The sequence below is a fragment of the Puma concolor genome, chromosome C1 (assembly GCF_028749965.1).
Source record: "Puma concolor isolate L17-30 chromosome C1, mPumCon1.1.hap2, whole genome shotgun sequence".
Lineage (NCBI taxonomy): Eukaryota > Metazoa > Chordata > Mammalia > Carnivora > Felidae > Puma > Puma concolor.
The window spans coordinates 25,408,299-25,424,151 of NC_141674.1; the positions used below are offsets into that span (position 1 = coordinate 25,408,299).

Consider the following 15,853-nt stretch of genomic DNA (forward strand, 5'->3'; position numbering starts at 1 on the left):
ACTAAGTACAATACCATAATCAACATTTCCACATCTGTCTTCCTTTATAAACCTCTGGGGTGCCAGGATTGGGTTCTAGTCATTTTTGCATCCCTAGCTACTAGCATGGAGGTACAGAGTTTTAAAAATGTTGAATAAATGAACAGATTTTAAAGACCCAAAATAGAAATAGAGCTTAAATCCTTGAGTGAACTAGCCTTAGTGTCCTTAGGCAGGACCCTAAGACAGTTAGGGATGGGCGGGTCCACCCCTATAACCAGAAGATCCCATCATGGATGGCAGCTACAGTACCCCCTCCAACTGTCCCTTATTATCATGATCAGAGACAGAATTTGGGGCTCAACATACGACAGGCCTGCCCCTGTATGACATCCCCTGTCTTATATGATTCCCAACCATTTCTTACACTCTTTTGCCTTTGAGAAGACAACTTCATTTTCGTATGCTGTAGTGCCAGCATCTTTTGTGAAATAATCCCTATTTCAAAATGCTCCCAAAGCCAAGTTCATCTCTCCTACTCCAATTCTCATTTTCTGTCTCTCTTACTAAGTAGAATGGAAAGCTTCAGGGCTAAATTAAGAATGAAAATAATCTGAGCCCACAGTACACAATGTCAGCATTCTTTCCTTTGTAGACAAGGATCTGCTGGAGCCAGGCTGCTCAGTCCTGCTCAACCCCAAGGTGCATGCCATCATAGGCATGCTCATGGATGACACGGATCCCTTGGTCACAGTGATGAAGGTAGAAAAGGACCCCAAGGAAACCTATGCTGATATTGGGGGGTTGGACAACCAAATCCAGGAAATTAAGGAACCTGTGGAGCTTCCTCTTACTCATCCTGAATATTATGAAGAGATGGGTATAAAGCCCCCAAAGGGGGTCATTCTCTATGGTCCACCTGGCACAGGTAAAACCTTATTAGCCAAAGCAGTAGCAAACTAAGCCTCAGACACTTCCTTAAGAGTGGTTGGCTCTGAACTGATTCAGAAGTACCTAGGTGAGAAGCCCAAACTCATTCGGGAATTGTTTCGAGCTGTGGAAGAACATGCACCATCCATCATGTTTATTGATGAAATTGAAGCCACTGGAACAAAAAGATATGCCTCAAATTGTGGCAGTGAGAGAGAAATTCAATGAACAATGTTGGAACTGTTGAACCAGTTGGATGGATTTCACTTGTGAAAGTCATGGCCACAAACTGAATAGAAACTTTGGATCCAGCACTTGTCAGACCAGGCCACATAGACAGGAAAATTGAGTTCCCCCTGCCTGATGAAAAGACTAAGAAGCACATCTTTCAGACCCACACAAGCAGGATGATGCTGGCCGATGATGTGGCCCTGGATGACGTGATCATGGCTAAAGATGGCCTTTCTGGGACCAACATCAAGGCAATCTGTACAGAAGCTGGTCTGATGGCCTTGAGAGAATGTAGAATGAAAGCAGCAAATGAAGATTTCAAAAAATCTAAAGAAAATGTTCTTCATAAAAAAAAAAATCTAAAGAAAATGTTCTTTATAAAAAACAAGAATGCACCCCTGAGGGGCTCTATCTGTAATGACCACATTTGCCTTCAAGGAAATGGTCAGGAGTGTCCCAGCTCCTAGGGGGGATGGGTTTGGGGAAGTTACCCAGAGGAACCCATGTTCCAGTTGATCTTTCTTAGCAAAACCTCCTGTGTACCTTTTTGAGTGTGATGTGCAGGATGCCCACTGGGCTGCCTTCATCTGTTGATCATGTACAGTGCTTCCCCCCCAGTAAAGCAAACTCCTTCTCAAAAAAAAAAAAAAAAAAAAAAAAAAGGAAGAAAGAAAGAGAATAATTTGAGCCCAAACTTACTGTGCAACTTTAGGGAAATTTTACCTCTATACATCTCAACTGGCTCTTCCTTCAAATGGAATCAACCCTACTCTCTAGGACACAGGAAGTAATAAGAGGTACAACTTACATGGTACTTATTATGCACCTCACACGTATTAACCTGTTTAATTCTATACTTCTTCCAGCTAGGTACTATTATTATCCTCACTGTGCACAAGGAGACTGGAGTAGAGGGGGGAAGGACTTGAAGAAAGCTGTGAAGCTCCAGTGAACGAGTGGTAGAGGCAGAGCTGGGACCCAAGCGGTCTGGCTCTCGTGTCCATGCTGTTAACCATTACCCTCTACTTCCCTCTCTGCGGGCCACTGAAAGGCACCATACACAGTACAAAACTCCAGCATATTAAAGTACATGGGGAGACGCTGAAGGGTAGGCCTCAGATATGTGACAGTGTTACACATTTCAACCCAAATGCATTTTACAGCCAAGATTTTAGACCTCAAATCACCCATCATTTGTAGCTAAAATATTAGGGTCTCTTTGGATTGTAGCTCTCTAGGAGATAGATTTGTCCTTAACTGGTACTACACCTACAATTCAGATGACACTATCACTAGATGAATATCCACCTTGAGGTGTGGCTTTATGGATCAATTTTCACGTTAGGTTTTTCTCAAGAGCAATGACCTGAGAATACAAAAATAGCAGAAAATACACTCGTGCTCATGCTTTTACTACAAATAGAATTTTATTTTTTCTAAGTTTATTTATTTATTTTGAGAGAGACAGAGAGACGGGGGAGCGGACAGAGAGAGGGAGAGACAATCCCAAGCAGGCTCCACACTGTCAGCACAGAACCCTATGAGGAGCTCGATCTCACGAACCATGAGATCATCACCTGAGTAGAAACCAAGAGTCGGACACTCAACCGACTAACATGACATAACATAAAAGAATTAAAAAAAAAAAAAAAAAAAGCATTGGGGCACTTGGGTGGCCCAGTCAGTCAAGTGTCTGACTTTGGCTCAGGTCGTGATCTCACGTTCATGAGTTCGAGCCCCACGTTGGGCTCTGTGCTGACAGCTCAGAGCCTGGAGCCTGCTTCAGATTCTGTGTCTCCCTCTCTCTCTCCACCTCCTCAACTCATGCTCTGTCTCTCTCTCTCAAAAAATGAATAAACATTTAAAAAATTTAAAAAGCATTAAATATTTAGGTCCATATATTACCTTCTATTTCAAAAAATTTATTTAGACAAAAATTTAAGACCATCCACTAGATATGATACAGTACCTTCAAACTATTATCAATCCTTATAACCATATTCCCATCTGGGCAATGGGCCATTTAGAAAGTACTTAATAAACATGTGTTGAATGAATGAATGCTATTTCAGAGATGGATTCAGTGCTCTACATTTCCAGAAGTTTCCTCGGAAGGAATAGGTGCCTTGTAATAGTCATTTTGCTCCGGAAAACTCTACTACTCAGCCCTGTTTCAAGAAGGAGAACTTACTCCTCCAGTCTCTAGAAGAGCCTAAAGCCACCCTTATCTGTACCCATGGTTTCCACATTGTTTTCTTCCCCCATCAAAAAGAGAACAGAGAAAGATCAGGTTACATTGCTTTCTTGGGCCTGTATACATTCCTGTGAGGTTCTCTCTTCTGTCAGGAAAAGTCTCCCTGGCAACCATATTTACACACTCACTTAATTCCCTCCCCTCCTTGGATTTGCTGGTTGGTATAAAAATTAATTTGCATTGAATTGCTTAAGTTTACAAGTTAATCAGTTTAACAGACTCACAAAATTTTACAATTTGGTTTCTGGCCAAAATTCACTTCTTAAGGGGCCTGTCTCCTCTCTTTTGAAATCTGAATGGAATTCTCTTCAGTTCAATATTTTTCAACACATACAGTTTCTGGTTATAGATAGAGAAAAGAATAGTCTCCTAAGGGCATCTGGCCAATATTATTAGAAAGATCAAGACAGGAAGAGGAACCTTAATTCAGAATAAGCAAGGGGTCAAATTCACAAAGATCAGCTATGATGAGGAGCTGGAAAAGACGAGTCAAGGAGCAAGACAAAATGGGCCACATGAAATGAAGAACTCAGGCCTAAGATTCTGGGTGATCAGAGTTCGGGACCTGGATAAGAGGAATGGAACATGCGACTCAAGAATGGAGTGTCACTAATTCATCATCCACGTATTTATTAAGCATCAAATAGTACTTGGTGCTGGGAATACAGCAGTGAATAAGCCAGACCCAGGTCCTGCCTTCATAAAGTTTATAGTCAAATATTTAAATAGTGAACCAATGCTGGCTTTGTTATTGAGCCAAGTATCTTTGGGCTAGGGGCTTGTTATACAATTTCCTACAAAGGTCAGAACTGGTTTCAGAGTATGGATGGAACAGGGACTTAACCCAGACAAGTTCAACAAGTCCTCCCTGGAATAGGTGAGTTGGTATGTCAACAAGTCTTTGACATATACAATGGTTTCTTTACATCTTCAACAACGTGACACTTGAGCCTTTAGACAGGGAGATGAAGAAGGGTATATTTATCATAGGGCATAAGGCTAAATACTTTGTAGTATATATAAGTTTTCTAGAGTAGAAAGTATATAAAGGTATAAGCTATTTTTAAGCATATTCAACAACTACTTATTGAGCATCAGCTATGTTCAAGGAATGGTTTGAGGAATTGCAGCTACGGATATGAAAAAGACCTGGTGCCTAGCAATTACAACACTGTGGTAAGTGCTATAAGGACATGTTAAAGTACAAAGGAAGACCAGAGAGTAAGGATACTAATTCGTTAAAAGCAAGTTGGGAAATGCTTCTGAGATACAATCCTTGAACTGACTCTTAAAAGATAGAGATGTTTGTTGCTTTCAGCTGATAAATTTGGTGGTAATTTGTTACACAGCAGCAGATGACTACTACAGGACCTTATGGAGACTATACCACCAGCACAAGTAGGAGACCATGGAGAACACCTGGCCATTGAAACTTTGTTTCGTGACATATGCCATAGGGTTATACTCTAAGTCTCTTTAAAACTATAAAGAATTTTTCTTAGGCTCACCTGGTCCATGTTGGGAGTAGAAAGTGAGAACAGGAGTACAGCCACTCTGGGAAACAGTATGGAGATTCCTCAAAAAATTAAAAATAGAACTATCTTACGACCCAGCAATTGCACTACTAGGCATTTATCCATGGGATAAAGGTGTGCTGTTTCGAAGGGACACATGCACCCCCATGTTTATAGTAGCACTATCAACAATAGCCAAAGTATGGAAAGAGCCCAAATGTCCATTGATGGATGAATGGATAAAGAAGATGTGGTGTACATATACAATGGAGTATTACTCGGCAATCAAAAAGAATGAAATCTTGCCATTTTCAACTATGTGCATGGAACTGGAGGGTATTGTGTTAAGTGAAATTAGTCAGAGAAAGACAAAAATCATATGACTTCACTCATATGAAGACTTTAAGAGACAAAACAGATGAACATAAGGGAAGGGAAACAAAAATAATCTAAAAACAGGGAGGGGGACCAAACAGAAGAGACTCATAAATATGGAGAACAAACTGAGGGTTACTGGAGGGGTTGTGGGAGGGGGGATGGGCTAAATGAGTAAAGGGAACTAAGGAATCTACTCCTGAAATCATTGTTGCACTATATGCTAACTAATTTGGATGTAAAATTTAAAAAATAAAAAATAAAATTAAAAAACAAAAAAGAAAGTGAGAACAGGCACTCTGAACGGGAATGACACAGGTAATGGGAGGAAGCAACACAATCACAGTCTTGTCTGATATCCTCCACAGAAGGATCTAAGCTGGCTGGTGCTGGGACCTGGTCAGGTGGTCAGCTAGCATCAAGTGTTATAAGGACTTGGTCAGTACTGGTCAAATGATTACACAGAGGGACCGGGAGTGGGAGGAGCAAGAGGGTAAGGAAAAGTTGTTTTTTGAGAGAGCAATAATCGTGAGGACCAGAAAAACTTCATTTGGTGTCAGTGCCAAGTAATGACTGTAAAGCCAAAAATAAGAGATAATATCCAAGATTAAGTTTTCCTGGCTTCCATGATTCATATGGATAGATAAAGGATTAGAGCAGGCGACGAAGATTAGGGTGAACATGGACATTCAAGACACATGAGGTAAATGGGGCTGCATGGTTCACAGCTTCTGGGTAGTCCCCAGTATGGGGGTGCAGGGGAGGCATCAGCCTGGCTAAAAAGACATCAGATCAGGGTAGACAAGTTGTATTATACCTGTCCAACCCCAATTTCTGTTTCAGTAGGTTAAAAAAGGTCGCCATAGCTTCCTACAAGCAAATGGGACTATTTGACTACAAAAGGAATAGAAATGAACTCATTTCTTATTTAAATTGGGAGTAAAGACAGCAGCAGGACTATAACTCTACCTAATAATACTCTCAAGACTCGATGGATGAGTTTCCAGGAGCCATTCCGGGTAAATAGTTCCTTGCCTCTTTATTCTCTATTTTCCTACTGGCTATCTACTTGAACTTCAAAATATCCCCCCTTTGCCTTTTCCATCAGGAGTCCAAAATGAGAAGCCCACAGGAAAATGTGACCGTGCACCATGACACAACAAGGACTTAGATACACTACACAAGCAAAACAAGGGATCCAGCACAACATGCTTTTCCTGCTTTAGGCAAAGTATCAATACCTGCAGGCAGAACTCGCTGCCTGATTTGTGGGGCCCAGTGCAAAATGAAAAAGCAGGGCTTTCATTAAAAATTATTAAGGGGCACCTGGGTAGCTCAGTTGATTAAGCGTCCAACTCTTGATTTTGGCTCAGGTCATGATCTCATGGTTCACGAGTTTGAACCCCATATTGAGCTCTGTGCTGACAGGGCAGAGCCTGCTTGGGATCCTCTCTCTTCCTCTCTCTCTGTCCCTCCCTCTTCCTCTCTCTCCCAAATATAAATAAACTTAAAAAAAAATATTAAGAATTTCAAGGTAACAACAACAGAGCATTAAACCAAATGAGGAGATGCAGGGAGAAGAATGCCCTTCTAAATGCAGGGCCCCGAGAGGTTGCATAGGCTGCACACTCATGAAGCTGGCCCTGCCTTCAGGGACTATTACAGCATGGTCCTTTAGAAGAGCTTTAGAGTCTGAGTTGGGTCCAAATCCCAGATCCCCTATGTGATCTTAGGCAATTTATTTAGTCTCTCCATGCTTCCGAGAGATTGTATGGTTGTAAACCAGTATTGTGAAGATTAAGTGGGATAATGAATAGAACGTATACAAAGTGTTTAGCACATAGTACGCATTCAATAAGTGGTAGCTGATCTATTATTGTTCAATGAAATATGCAGGTAACTGTCAGAGCAGTAAGTTTAGGAAATGAATTACTGGACTGCTATAAAGGACATGAAAGCATGAGACTGAGGTTCTAAGAAAACTAAAATAATGAAGCAGACAAGGAAGATCAAATCTTTTGCTTGGCTCTTCTGCCTTCTCTGACCACTTTCCTACTTCTCTTTTCCCATTTTTTACAAAGTATACAAAGGGTGATCTGCACGCGGTCCCCATTTCCTAACCACATCTCATGGCACATCTTTTTTCACTCTGGTGTTTAATATCCCCGTGGCCACCCCCATGGGTGAACACCCGCCGTGGGCGAGAACTAAAGCTATTGTTCTCAAAAAGTTACTAATGACCCTATGTTTACTAAATGAAATGGGCATTTCCCACTTCTCTGTACAATTTCATACTGGTGACCAATTCCTCCAGCTTGAAACCCTCTCTTCTGACTTTGGTGATATGCGCCCTCATGGCCAACAGAATGTCTACTCAGTCTCGCATCTCTCAGGTACACAAAGGGAACGCATTTGTTGGATGAATAAATAAGATGGTTCCTTGGCTTCTCTGATATTCCTTTTTTTCCTACCATACTGACTACATTTCTTCTTCCTACCTACCTAAATGTGGGCAATCTTCAAGCTTTAGCCCCTGGTCCTCCATACTTCTGTTTCTATGCTGCTACCACTGGTGGGCCAAGCTAATCACATGGCTTCAGTTATCATCTTCTATACACAATACTCCTTGACTTCTCTGTTTTGAGCATAAGTCTCTCACTTCCAAATACTTATGGGACATGTCCACTTGTAAGTTCCAGTATCACCTCAAGATATTTTGCACCTAGTGGACTCCCTGGGTGGCTCAGTCAGTTAAGCGTCTGACTCTTGATTTGGGCTCAGGTCATGATCTCATGGTTTGTGAGATCAAGCCCCAAGTTGGCTCTGCACTGACAGCGTGGAGCCTGCTTGGGATTCTCTCTCTCCCTCTCTCTCTCTGCTCCTCCCCACTCTACCCCTCCCTGCTCTCTCTCTCTCTCTCTCTCAAAATAAATAAATAAACATTTTTTAAAAAGGTATCTAGCACCTAGCATTTCCTCTTCTCCCCAAACTGGTTTTCCTTTTTGTCTTATCTCTGTTAATCTTGTCAACCATCTTCAAGGCTAGATCTGATTTTTCCTTGTTTCTTGACCTCTGTATCCAGTCAGTCATAAAGTCCTGTTCATGTTTCCTTTATGATACTTATTGAACCCATCTTTTTATTTTCACTCCATCACCCTAATTCAATTCTTTACCCCCTCACACCTAGACTACTTAAATAATGTACTAGCTGGTTGTGCAGTTCTCTTTCTATCCCTACTAAAGTTAAAAAAACACTTTTTTTAGCGTTTATTTATTGAGAGACAGAGCATGAGCGGGACAGGGGCAGAGAGAGAAGAAGACAGAGAATCCAAAGCAGGCTCCAGGCTCTGAGCTGTCAGCATGGAGCCCAATGCGGGGCTTGAACTCACGAACCATGAGATCACGAACTGAGTCGAAGTCGGACGCTTAACCGATTGAGCCACCCAGGCACCCCATCCCTACTAGAGTTTATTCTCCACACTGTTGTTGAGACTCTTCTTAAAAAGACTCTCATGACCCCACATTTCCCTAACCAAACATCTTCAGACTTTCCATCATACAGGATAAAGTTCTAACTCCTTAGTTCAGTATTCAATGCCTGTTAAAATCTGGCTGCAGCCAACACTTCTAGTCTTAGAACTTCTCCACTTAAACCTTTTGATCCTGCCAGATTGGTCCCTGAAAACTTTCTTCCATACTCCAGTCCTGTGTTTTATAAACATGATTTCTCCCATCTGGAAATTCCTTCCACCCTCCTTCTCTCTATAGAACAAAATTCACGATGCCTCTGAAAAACGCCTTCCTTGGGAATCATAGTCCATAATGATCTTTCTCTTTCTTCAACTTCTATAATACCGCATGTTTCATCACTTTGAAAACTTACTGAATGGCTGCTTGACATTTAATCCTCACAACTCCATGAGGTGGGTGACATTATTACAGATGAAGAAACAAAGTCAACTAACTTGTCCAAGTCACATAGCAAGTAACTGCTGGAACTGGGATCCAAATCCTTGTTTAGCAGAGAATAATTCCCAGACGACACCACCTCTCTCATTTTCCTGTGTTTTCCAAACCACAAATACAGCACAGAATTTGCACACAAGCAGGTGCTCAGTAAACATGGTGATCGAGAAAATTGCTTAAATAGCACCCGTGACTCTCTAGCACTTACAGAATTGTCCATCTTAGCAGTCCACATTAAGCACATCACCTCTTTACATCGCTTCCTCTGTAATATAGTTCAAGACCGGGGATTTGCCAAAAATTCACCACTATCCATTCTAAAAATAAATGTTGGTTTAAACAAAGCTAAAAGGCCTTTATCTGATTCGAACATTAGGTGAGCTTTGGGGATGCCCACTGTACCACCGCTAGGCCCATCATCGCTATTTCCAAATGATTAGGAAGTAAAAATAGGCTGGCTAGTTGATGGCTTATGAGGTAAAATGGACTATTTATAGTTCTGGAGGTGGATGCTAAGGCAGCAGAACAGGATTTCTCTGCTTTGGTAGCTAAGCCCTCAGTAAAAGAGGCCCAATAAAAGTGCATCATGGATGGAAAATGGGATCAAAAGAGGGTAATAGTGAGGGAGAGAGAACAGAAAGAAGGAAATGCTGGAAATATTCTATTGAGGAGACGGCGCTGTCCTTTTCTGAATAGTTGCTTGAAGCTGTCAGATCTAACCCTGTCCTCTGCAGCTGGCACCGTGTAACAGAGGACTCTGTCACTCCTGCATGATTCATGGTCTCAGTCCTGAACTGCCTGTCCTGACCCATATCACAGGCCAGATCCTCTCTTGCTCCAGATCCTCCCAGCTTGTGACCTTATTACTCACTTCCTCAGGTCTCAGAAATCTGACCTCACAGATTTGACATTCAGCATTGCTTCCCTGGTTATGACCTGTATTTTCCTCTTGCTGTATGGAATGAGGCTCAGAAAAACTGATGAGGGGAAAAAGTGGGGAGGAAGAACAATACGAAGGAAAATAAGAGGAAGAACAATAAGAAGGAAAATTATAGTGGCAATTAGAAATTCTAGATTACTTTTGGGAAGTTACTTCATTGAGAAAGGGAAAAGGCCATGGCTGCAATATAAAGCAATTACCTAGAGATACCACACTCTTCAGCTGTCTGTATTTACTGTTTCCTCTTTTTTGGCTGCCCTTCCTGTCCTTCTCAATCTTCTCTGCAAGGCAAACTCCTATTCATCCTTCAAGATCTTGCTTAAACATGTTCTTTTCTGGAAAGCCTTCTCTGACCCTCTCAGACAGCTAATTGTTTTCTCCTCTGTGTTTCCACAGCTCTTTATATACACATCTATTATGCGATCACTTGTACTGGCAATTTTATTTGTCTCTCCCACTACTTCTTTGAGGACAAGGACTAATTATCTTATTCATCTCTGCATCCCCAAGACATAGCACAAGGCACAGCAGAGTGCCTGGCATATAGCAAGTGTTTGTTGTTCTGTGATGAAAGACATCAAGAACAATATGAAAGTACAATTTGCACTTCCCTTGCAAAAATCAAATTGGTTCCTAGTACTTTTCATGTGTAGCCCCGTTGTTTTCCCTGATTTGGAAGAAACGACTTTAGACTCATAAAGGAAATTCTATTGATATATCTGGCACATTAGCCAGTTTTTCATCCCCATTGATGATAGCAGCATTCCCCCCCCCCCCCCCCCCACCACACCACATACACCCACACCCACACCCACACACTTCCATGAAGCTCCCAGGGCAAGCTTAACATTAGTGGCACATGGTCCATCCTACCATTTCTGTTGTAGTGCAAGCTAAAGGACACCGTGAGCCTAAAGCTGCCACAGATCTTAGCGAACTGGTGGTGGTTGGGGGGGGGGGGGGAGGGTGGATAATTAAAAGAACACACTTCTGTAGCAGACCTAGAAGGGTGAGGAAGAAAGATGAATTTAAACCTTGCCTTATAAGAAATTTGTTAGAAACTCACGCAAAACAGCCGCTTCCTCTGGACATGACAGACCCGATCCAGGTGTCCGGCAGTGACCTTTGCCCATGAGTGTCAGGTCATCACCCAGCACAGAAAACAAGGGGCCAGTGCCTTTCCTGGGCATCCCTCCTTCTCAAACCTGGCAAATCTTGGGGCCTGCTTTTTCTTTAGGGGATTGTCCTCTCCTCCCAGCACCGACAGTCCCCAGTTCCCTCCGCCGGTGCCCCCTAAGCACCAATCTCGCCTTCGTCCCACAAGGGGCCCCAGCGTGACTCCGGGTCAAAAGTGCCGGCGGCTGGGCTGTCAGGCCCGGCTGTGTGGGGGACGCCGAGGTCAGGCCGGACCCCAGGGTCTCCTCACACTCTGTGGGACGAGCTCAGGGGACGCAGGCCGCGCCAGGCCACGGGCTGCCTCTGCGCGGGCCTCTGCGCGGAAGGGGCTCAGCCCCGGAGAAGCCGTGCGCGCGCGCCGGTGCTCCAGCCGGTCCCCCCGCAGCCTGCCGCAAGTGCCGGCCCCGCAGCTGCTCCGCAGCCCTGGTCGCCGCTGGGTCCCCGCACCCCGCGCGCCGCGGCCGGTCGCTCCGCCGGCCGGACTTCTGGGTGCCCACGCGGGCCCCGCGCCGCGGATCCCGGGTCAGGCCGCCCGCCCGCCCGCCGCCTGCCTGCGGTGCCCACGGCAGTGCCCCGCCCCGCCCCGCGCGGCCCGACCCGGCCGCCGCGCCCCGGCCCGGCCGTGACAGCTGGGTGCCCAAAGGGTTAAGCCGGCAGCGCGGCGGCCCGAGTGCCCCGCGCGCTGCCCGTCCGCCGCGAGCCGGCCCCAGCGCGCACGCGCCCGCCCGTTACCTGCGGTCGCGTTCGCGCTCCTCCTCCACCTGGCCGATCTCTCCCGGGGGCCGCCCCTCAGCCCGCCCCCTCGGCTCGGCGCCGCGCACCCTGCTGGCTACTCGGACACAGCCCGGGGAGGAGGGGCGTGGGGGGCGATTACCATATATTAGCATACCAACGCGCGTCACGTGCCCGTTCCAGCCAATGGTCACTCTGGAAGGCGGGGATTGGGGCGAACACGCCTAGGTGCTGCTCCGGGCCTGAACCGGTGGTCATGGCAACGGCTGGGAGGGCGGGGGAGCGGGGAGGCACCGGAGCCCAGTGGCCCCGCGGGAGCATCTCCACTACCTGAATTCTGTGTGGAGACACCGTGCACTTTTCCCACCCTGCGGAGGGAGAGGGGCTGAATTTGGCTCCTCTCAGAAGGATTCAGACTCAGCAAATAGTTACCGAGCGCTTACCACGTGCCTAATACTTTTCTGCTGGGCATGATTCTCGGGGTAACCTTGAGATGTCAGTACTGTTAACCCCACTTGATAGAAGGGAAAGTGGAGGCTCAGAGAGGCTAGGTCACTCACCCAAAGTCACACAGCCACACCAAATGTTAAAAGTGGAGGTCTGAGCCCATTTCTGACTTCAGGCCAGGACTCTCTTGAGTTGTTTTCTCCAGCAGGGGTCTCCCAGCACCTCCTCACAATTTCAGGTATACTAAACGTCTGGAAGATACTCATACAACCCTTGTACAGTGCTTTAGTGTTTTTTTACAAAGACCTTTGAGGTTAGTAGGCAGAGCAGTTATGTCCCTATTGCAGATGAGGAGAAATGAGGCTTAGAAAGGTAACGTGACCTGTCTCAGGTCAAATAGCTATTAAGAGCTAGTACTTAATTTCTATGATTTATACTCAAACTCACTACTTTATAAACTTTTAAATTCAATCTTCTCAATGCAGTGGTGTTGCTATGACCATTTTACAGATTAAGAAACTGAGGCTTTAGGAAGCTAAGCAAATTACCCAAGGCTACACAGCTAGTTAATAGCAGATTTAGGTTCAAAGCTAGGTTTATCTGGCTCCAAACTAGTCTCATGAAATCTTGTTGCACCAGGTTCATTTCATTTAGGCTTGGACTTGGACTTGCAGAACAGAACTTTCCCACCTCTCCTCTTAAAATGTGACTACGTTCTCTCTTGCGCCAGCAAAATATCAAGTGACAAATGATATGCGTTAAGGTCACAGGCTAAATATTAAAAGAGAACAGAGTCACCCCTGCAAGGTAGGAAGTACACTGTATAATTCCCTGCCTCTTGATTTTTACCCCTAGAGATTTGATAGTTTGCCTAAAGGCAGAGTAGTTTAAAAATATTAGCATCTGCATTTGGACTTTCCTTCTGCTCCTCCCTTTAGGTTAGCTCAGTGGCTTTCTGATTACTGGACAAGGCCATTTGCCTCAAATCAAATATGCTAAACTTTATAGGCATTTTAAGGGATTATTAAAGGTAACTTTGAATATATGTACGTTTCATCTTATTGGGCTGATTTAAAACCCAATTTCCTCCTAAGCTGTGACTGTTTGGTGTTCAAAAGCACAACCATGGAGGCAGACTTATGTGGAATAAAATCCTGACTTGGCTACTCACTAATGTGTGACCTTGGCTAAGTTACTTAACCCCTCTGTGCCTCAATTTCCTCATTTGTAAAATAGGACAGGAATGGCGTGAGAATTAAATGGGTTAACATATAAAAAGCATTTAGCACAAGTAAATGGCTCACAGTAAAACTTCCATAATTGTTAGCTGTTATTGCCCCAGGAGCTTTCATAGGAACTGACAACCCCCATGTACAGAATCTCTCCAGGTTTCCTGGCTAGCTTTGAAATGTTGAAGCTGCCCCCCCCCCCCCCCCCATCCTCGTAGCATATTAAACAGTCTGTTGTGCTGGTGAAGGCTTGTTATCTCTCCAATGACATTCCCTCTTCTTAGGATCATAAATAATTCCTGGACTCAAAGGAGCTGGTTTCTCCTGCACATCTCCTAGCACCAAATTACCAGAGTGGCTCCTTGCAGAAGGGGATCTTGACAAACAGCGGAGCCATAAGTCAGGCTCCTTGAAACACTTTTATGAGCGCCTTAATGAGGGAGATGAGCTGTCATCAGGCACTCGTCCGTCCTTCCTGGCCACAGGAAATGACCTCTTTGTGCTCAAAGGATTTCCAAAGCTGAGGAGCAGAGTTTTCAGGAAGTGGGGCAGGGATGAAAAGCTGTTGACTCAGAGAATCCCAGGGCTATACAGCCCCCATCCTGCCATTCACCTTATAGGGTCAAATTACTCATGGTCTTATTGCAGCAATAGCACCAAAGGGTGGCTTGTGTGGGGGGTGTTAATTCTCTCGCCCCTCTTCCCCCGACATATACACTTGGGCAGCCGACCCACCACCACCCCAAAAGATAATGCTGTATAGAACAATGGCTAAGAGCATAGTCCCTTGGAGCTAAAGAAGCAAGTGTGAGCCCTGCCTCCCCTACCTTGGAAAAGTTGCTTAACCTCTTTGTGTCTCAATTTCCACATCTGTAATATGGGAATAATACAGTACCCACCTTTGAGTCTCCTGTGAGGATAAATGAGTTACTGACATAAAGTGCTTGGAATGCCCTATATTTGCTAATGAAATGTATTGCTAATGTATTTGCTAATGAAACAAAATAAACATGTAAGTCCAGTACAAACAATGTACTTTTGAGGCAACCACAGCCTTAAGCAAAGTGCCCTAGGCCCTCTCTCTGTCCCTCAACTATATGCTGTAGGCTGCCCTCCCCATTCTGACTTGTAAATAAAGATTGCCCAGGAATAAGAATGTGTGCTTAAGGACTCTAGTTTGAGCCTTGACTCTGCCACTTGTCCTCGTTCTGTGAGCTTGGCCAAGTTTTTACATTCCTAAGCCACAGTTATGTTATTTGTAAACTGAGACTAACTTCCTCCCAGAGTTGCTCTGAGCGTTTGATCAGATAGTGTCTGGCAAGAAGTGATGGGGTCCTGCTTGATCATAATCACCTTGCTCGTTTACTGAACTGTTTCTGGTGAACTGTTTCTTTGCTCTCCTACAATGAAAATAACATTTATTGAGCACTTACTCTGGCCTTGTGTTATATACATCATCTTATTTAATACTTAAAATAAGACAAAGGCCCAGAGGGATGAAGTAACTTGTCCAAGGTCACAGTGGAAAGCGGTGGCGGGACCAGGATTCAAGCTGGACCGATCTTCGAGTCCATGCCAGTCACCCACCATATCGCAAGCCCACCCCTGTTCTAGCATGGCTCATACAATTCACGGCATGTGTGTTCTATTTCTTTAGGATTCCTCCCCCATCCACAGGCACATGCTCTTCCCCAGTGCCCAGCAACACCCAGCACCATAAGTGTTCCACATACTCTTACTGAAGGACTGAAAGTGAATGGCGGTGACATTTAATAGGGATGATAGTCCCCTTTTTGGGGCTGTCCCCAGTGGGGAAGGAAAGCAGCTGGGAACCCTCCTCTCCACCCCCAGCATCCTCTTCCTGCTAACTAACAGTATGGAAGGCCTTCTTCCTTCCCCCACGGGGGTGTCAGGCTTCTCGGTTTCAGAAATCCACAATAGGCACAACGATGACTCATCTGCAGTGAACATTTGGAGAGCTGTCAGGGCCGCTGGTGCTTTTTAGGGCTCTGTTAACATGCATCAGTGGCGTGATTTCCAAATAACGGCCTTGGAGACCTATATTAGTTTCCTAGGGCTG

The 15,853-nt window shown here is 44.7% G+C and overlaps 1 protein-coding gene and 1 pseudogene across 4 annotated transcripts in view; one reads left to right on the forward strand and one right to left on the reverse strand.

The window, feature by feature from the left end:
• PHC2 (polyhomeotic homolog 2) overlaps positions 1–12,193 on the reverse strand; it is a 116,396-nt gene extending 104,203 nt beyond the window's left edge. Inside the window, exon 1 of one of the 4 annotated variants that reach the window (XM_086716373.1) lies at positions 12,098–12,193. The gene's annotated coding sequence lies outside the window, so the exon portion shown is untranslated. Of the gene's footprint in view, positions 1–11,255; positions 11,816–12,097 lie in introns of those variants that run through there. The other 3 variants (XM_086716375.1, XM_025935366.2, XM_086716374.1) reach the window with 3 other exon arrangements.
• On the forward strand, positions 106–11,991 carry LOC112862939 (26S proteasome regulatory subunit 4-like; annotated as a pseudogene).
• Positions 12,194–15,853: the final 3,660 nt, after the last annotated feature.